At 38.5% G+C, this 18458-nt stretch overlaps 1 protein-coding gene and 1 non-coding gene across 3 annotated transcripts in view; both read left to right on the top strand.

Annotated features, from left to right (window-relative positions):
* LOC134224556 (Kruppel-like factor 3) overlaps positions 1–18458 on the top strand; it is a 643489-nt gene that overhangs the window by 339169 nt on the left and 285862 nt on the right. The gene's annotated exons all lie outside the window — the stretch shown is intronic.
* Trnag-gcc (transfer RNA glycine (anticodon GCC)) lies at positions 8589–8659 on the top strand. Its single transcript has one exon. It is a non-coding gene; the product is annotated as a tRNA-Gly (tRNA).

Genomic DNA, 18458 nt, shown 5'->3' with positions numbered 1-18458 from the left:
ATTGTAATCAAACAGACTAATACATAGATTCGCAATCCTTTTTGAGCTTTCCGAGGGATGGCTTCTTTGAGGGGCACGTTGAATCCATTTCAACTGTGGGGAAGTGTACCCATCTACATGACTGGAAATTATTAAAAGTGTCCCAAAAAATAATTTCTAAAGGAATTCCTGATGGAATGGTCAGAATGAATCTTAAAAGAATTTTTGATGGAATTTCCAGAAGAATTCCTTAAGAAATTTCTTAAGGTCCTAAGAAGTTCCGAAGCAATTCCTGAGGGGAATTTCAAAGAAAAGCCTGGTTTCATTTGTGTAGATTTTTTTAAAGGACACCCTGAAAAAAATTCTCGATCGGAATCCTGACGGATTTTTTGAAGTTATTTTAGAATGAGTTTCTTGATAACTTACCGAATTAATTCCTGAGCATTTTTCCTAGGGAATTATTTAAGGTATTTTTGAAAAAAAAAAAAATCTGTGGAAATTTTTGAAGGCACTCATGCAGCAAATTCCCGAAGAATTCTTGAGGACTTTTTCTTGGCATGTAGTCTTGATTCTAGAACCAAAACTGAGTTGTTTTACTACTGTCCGGACTTTCGAAGAAATTCCTGGAGAAATATAGGAATTTCTGTGTAAATACCAATAGCTATTTGTTCAGAAAATCCATTAAACATTTCTTCGTGAATTACTTTCAAAGTTCTCTCGGATATTCCTTCAGAAATTCATTTATTTATTTTTTATTCTTTATTATAGAGTTGATATGATATTTTCGAATGTTGTGCTCAATTTTGTTTGACTATTATCGGCTCTTTCAGTCTTATAAAGCAGCTGAAACGTTGTTGCGTCTATATTCCAACGTTTCGGTGTATATTTCACCTTCTTCAGGGATTTAGAGGCTACTTTTTGTTGTATATGTGTGTGTCCTGTATGACATAACGTTGTCAATTAAACAGATAGATACGACATCACTAGTGCGCGGGCGATAAATTCGTAGAAGCTTTTATCGAAAGTGTAGGTGGGATATAGCTTGACCAACATCAATAAACATTTCAGAAGCCACAGTGAAGTGCAAATGAGACGTGTGAACCCTAGTGGAACGCCATTGATAATTGACAACGTTATGTTATACAAATAGGGGTAGTAGACTATAGAGGACTGTTGTCGCTGAGGTTCCCTTTCTCGTTCCCAAACATGTTGTTCCCAACAACGCACTGATTTTACCTTTGTTGACATTTAGCATCCTATCCCCGCCAACAAAAGATGTTTCGCCAGTGACGACAGGGACAGTTTTCCTCTATAGTTTATTAGCTCTATTGTCATACAGGACACACACATACACAACAATCGCTGAAGAAAGTTAAATATACACCAAAATGTCGGAAGATAGACGCAACAACGTTTTAGCTGCTTTATAAGACTGAAAGAGCCAGATAATAGTCAACCAAAATTTATTATAGAGGTTTTCAGCCCTCGACTGGTTCACCTCTTTGAAATTCATTTAAAAATTTTGTTAGAAAATCGGTTATACCTTCAAGAATTGAGTCAGAAGTTCCTCCAGGTGGTAATTTTTTTCAGAAATTCCTCGAGGAGATCTATAGGAAATTCCTTCAAAAGAACATACAAAATTCATTCAGGAATACTTCCAGAAAGAATTCAAATTTGGAGAAATGTTTGAAGAAATTTCCAAAGGTATTTGAGTGTTAAACTTATTTTCAATTAAAAAAAAACACTTAAACACTTTGAGTGTTAAACTTATTTTCAATTAAAAAAAAACACTTAAACAACGGTTCAAAAAAAAACTAAAGGAATTTACAAACGAAATTTCCGAAGATTTCCCAAAAGAATTTCTGAAGATATTCCCGAAAGAATTCGTAAAGGATTTTTAAAAGAAATTTTCGAAGTTCTACAGGAATTTCTGGAAGAGTTGCTAAAGGAATTTCCGGAGGAATGTCCGAAGGAAATCTCAAAAAGTAGTGGACGTCATATTTGAATCGCCCCTTTCGAAAGAATACCAAAAATACCTTCTTAGAGTTTCCGAAGAAATTCTTTAGGGAATTACTGGAAGAATTTCTATTAGAAATTCCTAAAAGAAATTCTTGAAGGAATAAAAAAAACTAAATCAAATTCCGAAGGCCTCCTAAAAGGATTTCCGGATGTATTCTTAAAACAGTGTCCGTAGATATTCCGATGGAAATTCATGAAGGATTTTCCATGGGTATTTTCTAAAGAATTCTTAAAGGAATTTCCAAAGGAATTCCTAGAAAAGTTTTCGAATGAATTTCCGAAGAATTTCAAAGACTCCGTAAAGGAATTTCCGAAGCAATCTCTAAAGCAATTTCCAAGGAAATTCCTGAAGGAACTTTTGGAGAAATTTTGGAAAGAATTTCCGAAGCAATACCCAAATAAATTTTCAAGGGCATTCTTGGAGAAAGTTCTGAAAGAACTCATAAGAAAATTCTAAACTAGTTTTTTGAATTCCTTTTTCGAATTTTCTGAGGAATATCTCGAGGAATTTTCAAATGAATTTCTGGATTTATATCTGAAGTACTTTCCAGTGAACTTATGTGCTGTGATGCGGCAATATCCTAGTGAAAGATGTAATGTAAACTTTTGCTGTGGAGATACAAGCTATAGCTATTAGCATGTTCACTCTATCAGTCTGTCTGTACATTGCTTACGGCGTGACGCCGCCGCCGCCGGTGTAAAAATAGCCTTACGCCGCCGCCGTTCACAAATACTTCGGCGCACAGGTCTATGCGGGATGCGTTGAGCTTCTGATATAACTTGCGTGTTTCTTGAAATCGGCACAGCTGTTCCATCTTCTCGCACTCCGCTTCTTCCCGGCGGCGTTTCTCTCCTGAAAAAGGCAGGTTTGCTGTCTCCGCTTCCGTCTATAACGTTTCACGTTCTGCCGGGTACCTTGTTGCAGCGCGATCGCCCGCGCTGCGTCTTTCTCCTCCAGAATCTGTCTGCACTCTTCGTCGAACCAATCGTTCCGTCGACTTCGTCCCACATACTCGACATCGAGCTCACCCTCTTCCGGCAACGCTGCCTCGAGATGCTGCGCGTATGCAGTGGCGACATCAGGTTGCTTCAGTCGCTCTTGGTCGTACCGCGGCGGTCGTCGGTACCGAACATTGTTGATGACGGGTAGTTTTGGACGCATTTTAAGCATCACCAGATAGTGGTCAGAGTTGATGTTAGCGCCACGATATGTCCTGACGTCGATAATGCCGGAGAAGTGCCGTGCATCAATCAGAACGTGGTCGATTTGTTATTCTGTCTGCGGTGGTGATCTCCAGGTGTATCGATATGGGAGGCTGTGCCGGAAGTAGGTGCTGCGAATGGCCATGTTTTTGGAGGCGGCAAAATCAATTAGTCGTAGGCCGTTTTCGTTCGTCAGCCGGTGAGCACTGAACTTCTCAATAGTCGGTCTAAACTCCTCCTCTTGGCCAACCTGAGCGTTCAAATCTCCTATGATGATTTTGACGTCGTGGCTTGGGCAGCTGTCGTACTCACGTTCCAGCTGCGTGTAGAATCCGTGCTAATCATCATCAGTGCTTCCGGAGTGTGGGCTATGGACGTTGATTATGCTGAAGTTGAAGAACCGGCCTTTGATCCTCAACCTGCTCATTCTTTCATTGATCAGCCACCACCCGATCACGCGCCTTTGCATATCGCCCATCACTATGAAAGCTGTTCCCAGCTCATGTGTGTTGCCGCAGCTCTGGTAGATGGTATGATTACCTCTAAACGTTCGCACCATTGATCCCTTCCAACAAACTTCCTGCAGCGCTACGATGAATTTCACACACACCGTCTTCTTGCACACCGCCAAAGATGGTCCTAAGCACCAGCCTCTCGAATACTCCGAGTGCTTGCCTCCTCGAGCATTATCCATGTTTCATGTCCGTAGAGGACTACTGGTCTTGCTAGCGTCTTGTACGTGATCCATTTCCACGAATCCACGGTCCTTGAGCACATCGGCGAGTATGAGTGTGCTCCCGATGAATTTGATACATTTGCAGTTCCACGATTCGAGTTTCCAACCGCTAGTCCCTTTTCGTTGCAGTGGTCTTCGCCGATGGTTTCGGTCTGTACTCTCTTGTTGATTATTCGTTGCGTATGTTTTTTTTAAAGGCTGGCTTGCAGGGCCTGACACCAAACCCCCTAAATTTCCAAGGACCATTCCTCCTTATTCTCGGTGGACCATGGTGCACTCGCTGGCACTCGGACGATGATCAGCCGCCTCTAACATGGAGAACAGACGCTCAGTAAGATCTGCACCTCCGGAGACCATAGTTCCTCCCTGTCAGCATACGAACATAGTTCCCACCGGGGTTGGTTACCCGATCTTCCCTAAGGTTGCTCGTATCCCGGCCAGCACCACGAGCAGTTAGGATAGGAGTTGTTGGGTAAGAGGCTAAGGACCACAAGATGGGGTCTATTTCATTCCTTCAGGTACGCGAAGTACCAATGGTACGCTTTACCCAGCATTTGCCGTGCCTCCTTGAAGCTTAGACCTACAAAATAAACCATCGTAACGACCTGCGTAACGACAAACTGCTTATGCGCAACTACATGCGAAGTTCCTTCATTCTGGCCTAAGATAACACATGATTGGTTTATAATCATTTTCAAGGTTTATGTGATACAGACCTTGCTTAGTCCAGCGGTAAGATGTGCGGCCACAACGCGACACCATGCTGAAGGTGGCTTGTTTAAACTCCTGGCCATTAGATCTCTTCATGGTTTCCAAAAGTATCAAAAATTCAACTAGACAGCCCAGAATCACAATTCTTTTGCTGGAAGAAGCCTTCTGTCAAATTTGCAGCTAATTCGGATACAATTTCAAGGTGCCTCAAGTCAATTTAGTGTTTTTGTGATATTTTCAATTCTGAAAAAAATCTAACACGAGATATAAATGCTGGAAATTATCACAATAAGGAAACAGACATCAAGAATCAAAATTTTCTTCATGTACGTATGCATGTGTGGGTTTGTGCGTTTGACTCTCCAAGTAGGTACTTTTTCTATCGCATTTCAGTCACATTTTAGAAAATATTGTAGATAATCGAATAATCTTTAATCTCGATAATCTTTATCTCTCGATTTCTCGATGCCATGCGAGTATCATAAAAAATTTGAATACCATCACTAAAAATCCACGACACATAAAACAATAGAGGTAATAAACTATAGAGGACGCTTGTCGCTGTCATCACTGGCGAAACATCTTTTGCTGGCGAGGATAGGGCCCTAAATGTCAACAAAAGAAAAATCAGTACGTTTTGACAGATAGGTACCCAACATGTTTGGGGACGATAACAAAGGGAACCGCAGTGACAATCGTCCTCTAAAGTTTATTATCTCTATTCATAAAACAGAATAGATATTTGATAACTAAATATGGTGATATGGCTATACGCAGGGTTTGCAGAAATCGCTCTCAATAGATAACGAACAACGATAAAAGAAAAGCAAAAACTGTTCCGAATCACAACAAGCCATGATAACAAATTGATCAAACGAAAAAACAGAATCGGGACTGCTACCGCAAAAACAGTATTATCTATTGAAAGTCAGCTACGCGATAGAACCTGTAGAATAAAATGGTTTTTCAAGTATGTTATTCGTAAATTATTGACAAAAATAAAAAATAAATAAATACAAAACAGATATGGAAAACCATTCTGTTCACATTAAAATTCAAAATGTTGCAAATGTACTGCGGCCCGCTTCTAATGTGCAAAATTGCTGTGCGGCCCTTGATAGCCAGCATGTAGACAATAACCTTCCGAGCGCCAAATTTAAAGAGCTCATCGCTAACGATATTGGCGTTTCTATCTGTTGCATGAAATCTGTTACTATTTATCTTGGAATTTTCATCATGTAAAAATGACGGTTGGAAAACAACAAAACTTATGGAAATAAACAGGAGTTACACAAATTTATGAAAAACGGTATAGTTCGAGTGGAAAGTAGTTGAATTTGAATTATAAACGGATACTATATTTAAATAATACAATATTGTTATTTTATTAGAATGTTCCTTGGTTTGGTTTTGGATACGACAGACTACATTCTTAAAATTTAGTATCCAAGTCGATTAACTTTTATTTTGGTTTCTTTATTAAAGTGATTTTCAAGTAGGACAAAGTTCATCACTATAAAAATCGGTTCACTGTTGGAAGATTCCATAAAGCCGATTATTCATTCACAGTGCAAGGATTTTGGAATTTCAAAGGAATTTCAAATGAGACCTGGTCTGGAACTAAACTGAATACTGAGGTAAAACATATTTGTTAACACTTCAACACTTGGTACTTCAATATCGAGCAAACTCGATTTAATTAATTCATAGAATTTTAGAGGCAAATGTCGCTATGGTAATTCACAATTTTATGAATAAACGTGCAAAAAACATGCATTTTATCATTCGCAGAGTCGTAGCGTGGATTCCCGGCGCCCTTGGCGATCTCTTTTTTGGGCGCCCCTCTCTTACTAAGGAAAAAAGTGCAATATTTAACATTCAATCTACATTTTGAATCTCACGTAAAATAAAGATTATCAAGTTTAGTATATATGGAGAATGCTTCAAATAGCAAGCAGTATACAGCGGTATGCTCCTAAAAAATGAAATTTCGCTATTTTATTCATTGTTTGCAAACTATGACCAAATTTGTATGGGACCTTGCAGAGTCGGGGCCATTTCCGGATCTTTTTATAGAATCTGTAAAAACATTCAGATTATAAAGATTACTGAAAGCTCTTCACTAATTATTCCTTTCAGCTCATACTGTCCGGCTGTTTCTTGCACTCAGTTGAAGCAGCTTACGTACTTTAAAGTACATCACTGATTAGAGAGATTTGAAAAACGTAACAAATCATGTACAAATTGTACATGTGCGAAACTCTGAAATAGATCGATCAAAGGTCGAAATCGCTATCGGAACAAAAAAAATCCTACTTTGAAGTAGTCGGAATCGCAATCGGAAGCAAGAGGGCCACGTGGTGAAGTAAGGTGATGAATGCTTTGATAGCACGTGCTGTTTGAATTACGGAAAAAAAATTTAATCTACGAGAATATTGAAAATGATAACTAGTGTAGTCATTTTAGCAAGGTACATTATTACTGCTGAGTCAAATGCGGCCATGAAGATCGTTTTTCGAACTGCATGGAGTTTTTCTGAATGAATCATTACTCGAGTTTAAAATCTTAAAGGCGTAACTTTATTGACCGATTTTTCTTCATCATCTATCATCATTTATCACATCAAACTGTAAAATCTTGGGAAAACTACACACTTAACTCATTTCATAGTATTCGGTAAATTTTACCGAAATCTCAACAGCAGAACTGTTCGGTAATTATTTTTACAGATTTTTGTAATTTTTTCCATTGTTCAACTGTCAAAATCACCGAAAATAAGTAAAATTATTTACCGAACAGTTCTGCTGTTGAGATTTCGGTAAAATTTTACCGAATTCGGCAATTTATTTTAAGTGTGATACCGCTATTCGCTACATTGGTAGAAAGAAAACATCGATCAATTAATTTACAACCTTATCATTCTAAACACGAAATTAGAGCAAAAGGGCCTTCCGACAAAATGTTCTAGATCACGGATCACTGTGGTTTCTAAACATTGGCAATTTCGGGGAAATCGGCAGTCACTTAGCTTTTGTAAAACCGAGTAAAAAAACACAACATTGGAAATAATTCGATCCACAAATTTCAGATAAATTTTCGAATATGATATTTTTAGACTTCTTCTTGGCCCTTTGTATCCGGTTTTGGAAGTCTTGGATAATCCGAAATAGCGGTCAAAACTAAGACCAAATTATTTAACATGTTGATTTTGAGTAAAAGAAATATACTTTATTTGCTCTAAATCTTGCTCTACATACATCAAATTATTCTCACTATAAACCTTTGGTCTTTGGGTTGTTATCAATTGGCCCTTGAACAGAAACAATTCTTAATTTCGGCGCCCCCCTGAGGCCTGGGGCCCTTAGCGGGGGCCAACCCAGCCAACCTCACGCTACGGCGCTGATCATTCGTTATCGTAAATGCGATATAATGAATATTTTTTTCATTATTCATCACAATGCTTTTAAAACTCAAATGTATTTTTATAAGGAAATTAGTTTCTCGAAACAATTTCATAATAGTCAAACTGACCAATAAAACTTCATCTAGTCCAAAAATTAATTAATTAAATTTATAATTAAAACGTTGATAACGTAAAAATAAAAATAAAATGGAATTCCTTAGTTTCTACAGTTCAATCGGTTTATTTGATGTTTGCAAAGAATCAAGTCATTTTGGTCAGTTCGACAAGCGAATCATAAAATAAATTTAAGGAGCACTCGGTTGTTCTTATTAGAATTTAACAGACTGCCAAGCATTCAGCAGATAAAATCTCGGTCTGGACTCAACCGAATCGTCGGAATTAACGAATACATATATAGACGAGTCATATCACATCACTCCGATGTGATAGTGTCGCTTAATATAAATAATAATTGATTATAGCAACAACCAAGAATTGTGCGTGTATGAATTAAAACAAAAATTAAGTTTCCAACACGCATCGGTGGTTCAGTGGTAGAATGCTCGCCTGCCACGCGGGCGGCCCGGGTTCGATTCCCGGCCGATGCATAAATAGTTTTTTTTTCATATTATTTCAATCGTATTTTTATCAGTTAGATCATCAAAATAAGAACAATTTCATGCGACTGTTTTAAATATCTACAACCATCAAATGCAAGTTAAACTTCTGAAAAAAAAACTAGGGCACGCTGTTTGCCACTAATCGTTTCAAGTGGAACACCCAGAGGCGAATGCGCAGACGAAAAATCGGTCATTAATCGCTGATACTCTCATTATACACGAATATGCATTTGTATCACTTTGGGGCAAAATGCCGAACCACACTCTACTCAGTCGCACTCCTTGCTTGGACCCCATCAATCCCATGAGCCTTTGCCTGCATGCTGCTCTTTTATACAATTAATTAAATTAATCAGAAAAAAAGAGTTAAATGCTCTTTAATTATACACAGTGGCCATTATTGGCGGTGGCACAGCAGCCCGACCGGCCATACCTGACAGATGGATGGACGGCCGACAGTTGACCACCATTGGAGCGCGACCGATACCAAATCTGAAGAGCATCGATCGACTGATCGATCGTTGCTTCGCGAGGCGACCTGGTGGCGAGTTAATTATAGAAATCATTATCGCGCGCCCTATTACCACATTTCATCGAACTGGCTCGCTGGCTGGGTCGTCCTAGGCATACGGTTTTAGCGAAAAAAAAAAAAAACTAGACTAAACGTTCGAAAACCGATTTCCACCTTTGGGCAGAAAATGACCGCATATAGGTTTGGTCTGTGTCGTCGTCTTTAAAATGATTGAAATGCGTGGAGTGTCACTATGGGATGATTGGAGTATAAAGTGGTAAATAGAAACCGATTTTTAGCCATTTATCTGTTGTCTCATATGATATTCTGTTATCGACCTCAAAATATTTATTCGATTTAGAAGAGAACGATTAACAAACAGTTGGTTGAAGATTCTGATATATTAGATCATAAATATCGTACAATGATGATCATTGTTAATTTTTCCTGTCCACCTTAATGCGCAAACAAACCCCATGGTGCGTGCGTATGGCGGTAGCTTCTGACATGATCACCTTTGGCGGTGGTTGTCACGAGAGTGCACTCGCGTGCCTGGCCACTGTTTCGCTGATTCCGCTGGTGTGTAAAAGTGACGGAACCGTGCCTCTCCGCTGAAAGGCCAAAGGAAGGTGGTGAAAAGCGAGCATTCACTTGACGCGATTTGGGTGGTAAAGCAATTAGTGGTCATTTGCTAAGGAGGCGCACTTTTTCGGCTTCCAAGACCGGAGGAGGTTATGTTTATGTTTCCGCTGATTTATTCAGCACGACTTGTACGTACGACATGCGGAGTTGAATAAATATCACGAATGCTAAAACAAATCGAGCTTGCTTGCACTATCTATTTTTTGTAATTCAGTTTTAATTCTATTAGGACGATACAAATATTTAAAAATAATTATGTCTCCCCCCACCCCTTTCGGTTTTTTTGTCCAAAAATAATAATTTGAGAGGGCAACAAAAAAAATTCGGACAATTTTGAGGATTTTCAAAACATCATCAAAACATCAACATACAGAGAAAAATTATGATTACTACCAGTTGATGTTAAGATACATAGAAAAAATACTGGAAATAACATGGAACATGTAAAATAGTATTCAATGTAAAAATGAAATATATTTGATGTAGATGTAGATTCGCATTATTATTTATTCATATTCGAATTGAATTTACACAATCATTTATTTTAAATTAATTTAGATTTAAAATTAATGCGCGTTTGTTTATTTTTTACATGCTCCAAATATGTAAATTTACAAAAAAAAATCTGGGTGTATTTTGAACTCTATTACATTTCATTCGTGATTCGCATTTCATTTTAGATTCAACAATACATCAATTCCTTGAAAAACAAATCTTTGTTCGTTAAGGACCAGCCGAATTTCGTTTGAACTTAAAAACTGAAAAGTCGTGCATTTCCTTGAATAATGGGTTTATAACTTGGGTTTATATGCATAATCAAACTTGAATACTGTCCATGGAAACTTGCATTTTTGATTGGAGAAAAAATTCTAATATCATATGGGCTTGGATTTTGAAAACAATTACGATTTAGATTTGTTTTTGGATTTAAGTTTAGTTTCAGATTTAAACTGTGTTGGGAATTTGGTAAGAATTTGATTTGGAAATGGATTCAGATTCTTATTTAGATTTGGAAAATGTTTGGATTTTTATCTTAGTTTGATTAGTGCGGTAACCGAACCCCTAAATACTGATCGGTTGTATTTTTTGTTTATTGTTGAACACCCGTAACGAAAACACACGTAACATAATGAAAGATTGTATTTTTTTTCAATTTATAAGTTTTTTCTTGTATTTCTCCTGTAACACAATTTTGAAAAACTCAATGGCAAATTACTCAAGCCGAAAAAAAACTGACATGGGATTTTTCTGCGAATATATACAAAATACGACATATACGACAGTATATACAAAATTACAAGCGTAATTTTCAGCGACCTAATTCTCGAGAAATCCCAACGCTAAAAATTTATCAGATTAAATACCTCCTACAGGTGACCACTCAGATTATACTTTTCAGAATGGTTCATTATTTAGTTCACTTGAATTGTGCGCTTGATTAATTCGGTTGTAGCTTCCTCTTAAATTCACATTAATTAACCAGCGTATCTCTGATTAACTCCTCGATTTGTGAAGAGGGGGCTGGGGAAGTAAAAGGTGGAGTTAACGAAATGTTCACATGCTTTATGTTTTATTTTTTAAGAGCCAGTGCTCACTAAGAGGATAAGTAGATCAAAAATGTCAAAACTAGAGCATGCAGTTTAAACATAACATTCTTTAGTGGAGATTGTGGGAGAGTTGACGAGGTGGGCGGAAATTTTTTAAATTATTTTCAGAAGTTTAGACCTTTTTATAAATCTATGTTTTCCTATTGAATTCTAAAAAAATATTTCTTTTAATAGCGAGCGTCACGTTTTGAATCGTTGTTTCAACGCATTTTTTTTTTTGCCTCGATAGGTTGAAAATGCGGAGCAATTTAAATCGACCAAAATACAAACATAAAACGGGTCTTCCATAGATTTTTCATAATCATTATGCTTATCCAACATTGAATGATTCGCGAAGTCGAAGCAAATTCTGCTCTTCCCTCCTATGGGAAATCCCATTGCTATCTGTCAGAGTTTGAGTGAAACATGGCCGCCATCCCCTCCTCTCTGTTGCTCTACTATAAAAACCCATAAAGAACTGTCATTGTTTGTGTGAAGAATTTTGCTTCGACTTCGCGAATTACCTATTGTGAAAATTTGATGAAAAAACTTTTCCAAACATCATTTTTATCTATTTTTATTTTTATTTTATTTATCTATTTATACTTGTTTCATTGTGACGTCAAAAAACTGGTTTGTATTTTGCAAAGGGCGAAAAATAAACAAGAGATTGTTTTTAGTAGCAGCAATCTGCCATGAATGACAGTTAAGCCACAAACACAATGTCAGCGGAACGGCAGCGAAAGCGGCAAATTTGACACAAAATATAGGGTAAACTGGGGTAAAATGCACCCCCGGGGCAAAACGACCTTTTGGCTTTTTTGGTGGTGTTTAAGACATGCTTTCAAGAATGTTTACTGCTAGATTCGTAGTTCGAGATCTGAACTACATGCGCTATTATAAACACTACTGAAAATATGCCGAAAATGTTCTTAAAAACGTCAAAGGGTCGTTTTGCCCCGGGGGTGCATATTACCCCAGTTTCCCCTATGAGCTAAAAGTTTGTTGAAAAAAAAAATAAACAGGGCATTTAGTCATTTCCGATCTAAATTACAGCTTCCGTTTCAATTTCCGGTGTACCTTACTTATTTCCTGAAAAACACTTCTCCACTTCTCCTTAACAGCTCCCAGCACATTCTCCATCTTTTCCTAATGATTCTTCCACCCACTCTTTAATCGAATACTCCGGATAAAGAACTATTCAACAAATTTGGTTGAATTCGGTCCACTGGTTCAGAAGCAACACACAATTGTTCGTTTATTTAAACAGTACCCCTCCCTCCACACCATCCCTCTTTTCTTAATGACTTTTTTTCTTCTTCTTATTGGCTTTACATCCCCCACTGGTACATTGCTGCCTCGCTGCTTACACGCAAAAAATAGCGTTCATGAATTCGTGAACTAACGAGTTCACGGTGTATTTTTTCGTGAACAACAGTCACGGATTTTCTGGAACGTTCTGGGAAACGTTACTGGTGTTCCCGAATCCATGAATAAAATCACGGTGTATTTTTGCTGGTTCACGAATTCGGGAACGCTTTTTTTTGCGTGTAGTGTTCGTTCCAGGGGTATAGCAAAAGTTAAAATTATAGACACTATAGGTTCCATAGACGAGCGCAGGAAAGGTTGGGTAATTTCGATTAAGTGTGTTTTTCCACTTTTTCCCAGTGTACCACGTGAATTTGACGTCACACGTTCCGATGCTTGGATTGCAATCGTGACGTCATGCTCGTTTGGCTACACTAATTGACAGTTCGTTTGGCTACACTCGCCTTCGCCTCAGCTCGTCTATGGAACCTATAGTGTCTATAGTTGGAACCAGTTCCAACCTAAGTGCTGTCAAAGTGTTTTTTTATTCGCTCAGGTTGGAACTAGGTTCGCACTAGTTCCAACCCCAAATAGGGATCCTACATTCAGAGATATGCGAAAGCGGCCATCTTGAGCCAATCGAGCATTGAGAACTGTCAAAATCTGAGCCAAATGGACATCGTTATTGTTGCAGATCGAAAGGTATTGCGATTTTGGTGAAATAGATTTTATGAAAAGTTTTATCGAATGAACAATTTGTTTTGCTTTCGTAAGTAAAAGTAATCTAGTTGATGCCTTATATCGTGTTCATTCGTATTGCTCTTTAATTTTAGCGAAAATGCACTGCTAGAGGATAGACAAAATAATCAAAAAGTGTCTTCGAATGTAAAGTCATGTGCAAGCCTGAACATTTTTCACTGCGGCAAGTGCTGGCAGCGTTTGTTTACGAAAGTAACAGCGTTGCTAAATCGTCTGGAAAAGTATTCGCACATCTCTTAATATAAGATCCCTAACCCCAAAGCTGTCGGGTTCGCACTGTGTTGTTTCACGGTTTCGCACCGGGTTCACCAATACAACTGTACTTCAACTGTCAAAACCATATGAGTGGGTGGGACTGGGCGGAATAAACAAGCAGAAGGGAGAAACGAAACTGTCTGTTATTCAAATAAAATGCGCGTTGAAATTTTTTTTCAGGAATTTTGTTAGGTATATTTGTTATTGTAGTTTTAAATGGAATTAAGCCGGTACTGTTGTCTTGATACAGTTTTAAAAATAATTGTTAGAGAAGTTATTCTTACGTTCATTCAGGGTTTTTCTCACAGATTGTGTCCTAAATTAGGTCGGTGGATGGAATTATTTAGGGAATTCCCCTTAAAACCCGTTCACAAAATCCGTTAAGAATTGTCAGACAAATATATTTGAGGAATACCGAATAGAATTTTACCTAAATAATATGCAGAATTTCTTTTGAAATTATTCCAAAAACTCTTTCGTGCGTTTCAGAATTTAATTCCAGTAATTCTTTCTTGAATTCTTGTATGCATTCATTGGCGATTTCAGGTCTTTCAGGTATTCCTCCATATTTTTTTTCCAAGAGATCCCTTCGAGATGAATTCCTTTGAAAATCTTCTAGAAGTATCTTGCAATACTGTTCCAGGATTTTCTTTGAAAGTTGCTCCAGGAATTAATTTGGAGGAATTCCTCCGAAAGTTCTTTGAGGAATTCCTCCGGAAGTTCCTTGATGAATTCCTCCGGAAGTTCCTTGAGGGATTCCTCCGGAAGATCCTTTAGGAACTCCTCTGGAAGATTCTTGAGGAATTCCTCTGGAAGGGAAGGAGCTCTTCTGGAAGAGGAGTTCTGCAGGAAGTTCTTCCAAGAAATCTTCCGCAAAATCCTCCAGGAATTCCCCCGGAAGTCCTTCAGGAGTTTCACCGGAAGCTAAAACAGAAATTCTTACGGAAGCTCCTCCAGGAAGCAGGAAGTTTTTCGAAGAAATTCCTGGATGAATTAGTGGAGGAATTCCTAATGAACTTTCGGATGAATTCCTGAAGGAACTTCCGGAAGAGTTCCTGGTGGAGCTTCCGAAGGAACTTAGGAGGAGTTCCTGAAGGAACTTTCGGAGGAATTCCTGGAGGAACTTCCGGGGGAAATCCCGAAGGAACTTCTGGAGACAATCCTGAAGGAACTTTCGGAGGAAATTCTGAAGAATTCTTCGGATGAATCCTTCAAGGAACTTTCCGAGGAATCCTTCATGGAACTTCCGGAAAAAATCCATAAGGAACTTTCGTAAGATTTCTTCAAGGAACATGTAGAGATGAAATCTGCGGGGGAATTCCTGAAGCAACTTCCGGAGCAAAACGTTGTTATGTTTTCTATGTTGGACTATTGAAAGATAAGGAATTTCAGAAGGAAATCCTAGCATTAAGGTAGCTTCACAACTCGGGAATTTGGTCCACGGATTTTTCCCCCTGTATTTTTACATATGTTTTCAGGATTTGGGCACGGAAAATCAAAATCCTGGCCCCATTGAAAATCCGGTGGAAAATATTCCCGAGGTGTGAGGCTACCAGGCTAACATTTGCAAAGGTGGCCGAACTGTACACCCGCCTGAAACGTGAAGCAACAAAAGTTGGACTGGTGGTGAATGCGTTAAAGACAAAGTACATGCTTGTGGGTGGAACCGAGCGCGACAGGGTCCGCCTGGGAAGCAGTGTTACGATAGACGGGGATACCTTCGAGGTGGTCGAGGAATTCGTCTACCTCGGATCCTTGCTAACGGCTGACAACAACGTTAGTCGTGAAATACGAAGGCGCATCATCTGTGGAAGTCGGGCCTACTACGGGCTCCAGAAGAAACTGCGGTCGAAAAAGATTCGCCACCGCACCAAATGTGTCATGTACAAGACGTTAATAAGACCGGTAGTCCTCTACGGACATGAAACATGGACAATGCTCGAGGAGGACTTGCAAGCACTCGGAGTATTCGAGAGACGGGTGCTTAGGACCATCTTTGGCGGTGTACAAGAAGACGGTGTGTGGCGGCGAAGAATGAACCATGAGCTCGCCCAGCTCTACGGCGAACCCAGTATCCAGAAGGTAGCTAAAGCCGGAAGGGTACGATGGGCAGGGCATGTTGCAAGAATGCCGGACAGCAACCCTGCAAAGATGGTGTTCGCTTCCGATCCGGCAGGTACGAGACGACGTGGAGCGCAGCGAGCGAGATGGGCAGACCAGGTGCAGAACGACTTGGCGAGCGTGGGGCGTATTCGAGGATGGAGAGATGCGGCCTCGAACCGTGTATTGTGGCGTCAAATTGTTGATTCAGTGTTATCTGTATAGATGTAGACTAAATAAATGAATGAATGAGGCTACCTTTATCAGGAGGGGTGGCGAGGACAAAAAATTAGCGTATCCTGTAGAATTTTTATTACATGCTTCTGAGCGTTCTCAAAAAAAACTTTTGCAGAAATAGTGATTGGAATATCAATATGATTTTATTAGATGAATTTTTGTAGAATAGAAAATCTCCTTTACATGAATTCTATACGGAATTCTTTGTATAAAAATGTGCACGGCATTATAGAATATAAATAATTAAATACATATATCCGCCGCCCAAAAGTAAATTCCATTATCCGCTAACACAGTTCACGCACTTTTTTATTTATCATGCTCTGATTAGTCAAGGCCAACGCACTGCTAGTGCACTGGATGTCCTGGATCATATGTTTCAAAACAAACACGATGCTACGCACACCAACATATCCAATGACAGATGGACCTGAAAATGTTTTTTTATTCAGGGTTCGGGTTGGCACTGACCCAGGTTTAAAAACGAATTCGACATAAGTTATGTCGCATCTTCTGGTTGCCTTCTCGTGGAGCAGCAACAGTAGCGGACAGATTTGAAAAGTCATACCAAGCACTTTCTAATTAATTATTTCTTGGTTCTCTTAACAGATTTTCTGTTTAGAAATAAGAAATTTTCAATTTTGCGTTGTTACGTACATAATAATACATAAACAAAAAACAGAAGTCTTTTGCATAGAGAAATATCACCCAGTTCCGAATAGCTGAGCAATTTAACGCAACGCAAGTTTGATCGCTTTTCACGCGGGTTCTGGCTTTCATTTCGTGACTATTTGAAAAAAATCTACCGAGGGGTCTCGAACAACTTTTTTTTTCTCCCTGAAACGGATCTTTGTAGTTGGAAGACCAACGATTATTATTTATCGCGTCCCATTTAAAATGAGATTCCTGGATTTTTTTATTCCAATAATCGTATATAAACTCAGGGGTACCGAAATTACCAAGTTATAGTCCAAATTAATAGTTTGTTGGAGCTCAAGCGTCAAAGTGCATGACGAAGCCGAACTCGATATATTTATGTTATCCCCTGCAAACAGCTAAGAAAGGCTTGGATGGGAATTATGCTCTGCATCGTCATCTTATGCACATATACACCCAATTCTTTCCCAAATATATACCCAAATTGAAACTTTAATGGTAAATTTGATGGTAAAAAAATGGTAACTTGGCTTAGAAACCTCGCAGTTAATAACTGTGGAAGTGCTGATTGAACACTCAACGGTGAGGCGGCAATGTCTTAGTGAGGAATGTAATGCCAAAACGAAGAAGGAGAAGTAATGTAGATACACATAATTCACTTTTTACACTTTTTTTCTGTCGTATTTTTGATTGTGTAACTTCAATTTATCACTAAAAACTATCCAACATGCTCATAGAAATCCTTAATACCTCATTCAAATAGAAATCAGATTTCAATTGATATACGGTAAACAGATGAGCGCAGAAATGAGTCATGCTAAGTGCACAATAAAGGCAAAAATGGAAGTAAATATCTAGCTTTTGGTTTGAAATCAAATCTCTTCTGATTTCAACAAAAAGTGACATGGGTATAAAAAAAAACTTTAAAATATGTAGGGGTAATGACGGCTTTGGCAGGTTTTGTTCTATTATTGGCAGGGGTTTTTTTATGACTGATTATGCTCAAATTTGGCCCAAACATTCTTTGTATATCAAAGAATATTGTGGCCAAATTTCATAAAATTCGGTCGACAAAAACCCCCCTGCCAATAATAGAACAAAACCTGCCAAAGCCGTCTGTTCCCCTACTGTATTTTGTCCTAGAGATCATATCGCTGCGATGCATAGTTGATGAGAACGAGTGATTCATCCAGACAAGCAAATTCATTTTACTACAAATGTTGTGGCAAACATGCAACTTTCTATGATATTGCACTGCGTGAGCTTGGAGAAATACTCATTCGAAACGATTATTTTCACTCGAAATTCATTACCAATTTAAAAATTAGTCCACTTTTCATTGTGTTGTCGCATTATTGCTATTTTGCTTTTGGCAATCACTTTCAATAACGTTCAATTATTTGGTCAACCACCAACCACCAACATAAAACGCAAACACAAAACCTGGACGATCAGAACCAGGGAAGTTTTAGAAGTTTTTGGAGAAGTGTTTGAATTTTTAGACACAAAAATCGTGCTGAAGGGATGACTCTAATAAAATCTAAATTGCCTAAGAGTTCAGAAAAGTTAACCAGTAAACGAAAATCAATCTCCTGCCCTATGCATCAAATGCATCTTCTTCTAAAAAGACACTTATTTGCATGACTCTTGATACAACCACCAGACTTTGAAGTAATCGATGAGCTTTACTTTTATTCATCTATCTAATGGAAAAAATCTAGCTCATTAATGA

The sequence above is a fragment of the Armigeres subalbatus genome, chromosome 3, assembly GCF_024139115.2.
Source record: "Armigeres subalbatus isolate Guangzhou_Male chromosome 3, GZ_Asu_2, whole genome shotgun sequence".
Taxonomy (NCBI): domain Eukaryota; kingdom Metazoa; phylum Arthropoda; class Insecta; order Diptera; family Culicidae; genus Armigeres; species Armigeres subalbatus.
Note: the sequence above shows the minus strand (reverse complement) of the source record. Positions and strands in the feature narration are given on the sequence as shown.